This window comes from Orycteropus afer, unplaced genomic scaffold (genome assembly GCF_000298275.1).
Source record: "Orycteropus afer afer isolate SDZICR_OR568_19922 unplaced genomic scaffold, OryAfe1.0 scaffold00246, whole genome shotgun sequence".
NCBI classification, from domain to species: Eukaryota; Metazoa; Chordata; class Mammalia; order Tubulidentata; family Orycteropodidae; genus Orycteropus; species Orycteropus afer.
The window spans coordinates 3,490,125-3,491,341 of NW_006921833.1; the positions used below are offsets into that span (position 1 = coordinate 3,490,125).

A 1,217-nucleotide genomic window follows, 5' to 3' on the forward strand; every position below is an offset into this window, starting at 1 on the left:
ACTATGGAAGTAGATTGCCCAACCTTCCTTCCGAGGAGTGCCTGGTGGGTTTGAACCACCAGCCTTCTGGTTAGCAGTCAAGTGCCTTAGGCACTAAGCTACCAGAGCTATAGGGTCTCTATGAATTGGAGCCAACTTGGCAGCACCTAACAACAACACATGGTACATAGGAAACCAAAAAATCCAAACTCACTGCTCTCGAGTCAATCCCGACTCATAAGGACCACTCCTTCGTTTTCTGAGGCAGTATCTCTATGGAAGTAGATTGCCCAATCTTTCTTCTGATGAGTTGCTGGTGGGTTTGAACCACCAGCCTTCTGGTTAGCAGTCAAATGCCTTAGGCACTACACTACCAGAACTCCTATATGGTACATAGAAACTGCTTAAATTGGTGTATGTTTTGCTGTTTATATTCTCAAAATAACAATAAAATAAATTCTAAATAAATAGAGTATTCTTTGAAATGGCCAGGTTAAATTTTTTAATCTCCAGTAAACATGTAACATCCTCTCAAAGGCGTTCATTTGAGGAAACTCATTTCAACTATACCACACTATAAGGACTGAGTGCACTACATGACAAGAAAACTGTCTTATCATTACCAGACTTGAGATATAATCTTTACTTATCCAGATAGACAAAGAAATTTTTATTATGTTGACCTGTGCATTAAGAATTTCTGCTAAAGGACCTAGTGACAAATCAAGGAAAAAGTCAATAGCCAACATGTCAAGTTCTTTTTTAAAAAAAGAAAAAAACAACTCTGTCAAACCTGTATATATTAAGAATTGTCAGGTTCTTAATATTGATACCTCATTTCTCAGGCACACGATTTCTCTGCAATGTACTAGACTATAGTAGAAGGTATTAGAGGAGTGGAATGACAACATTCATTAGGGTCTTCTGGTTACCTCTTAGAAGTGAAGCCAAAGATAGCCTGCCAGACTGAGTTAGCCGCATTTCAGACTTGATAAAGTTACAAGTTTAAACAAGGCAGGAAACAATGATAGCTACAGATCAAAAGTACATGACTTTGATACTTGCTTCCTTTAGCTTCTTGCTGAGAGAAAACTTTTAAATGTTTTAATTATATTTTTAAACTGTTACGGATTGAATTGTGCCCCCATAATATATATGTAGAAGTCCTAACCCCCAATACCTGTAAATATGACCTTATTTGGAAATAGGGTCTTTGCAGATGTAATCAGTTAACACGA

The 1,217-nt window shown here is 37.3% G+C and overlaps 1 protein-coding gene across 1 annotated transcript in view; it reads right to left on the reverse strand.

The window, feature by feature from the left end:
- Nucleotides 1–1,217, reverse strand: part of CORIN (corin, serine peptidase) — a 451,047-nt gene that overhangs the window by 326,853 nt on the left and 122,977 nt on the right. The window lies entirely within an intron of this gene.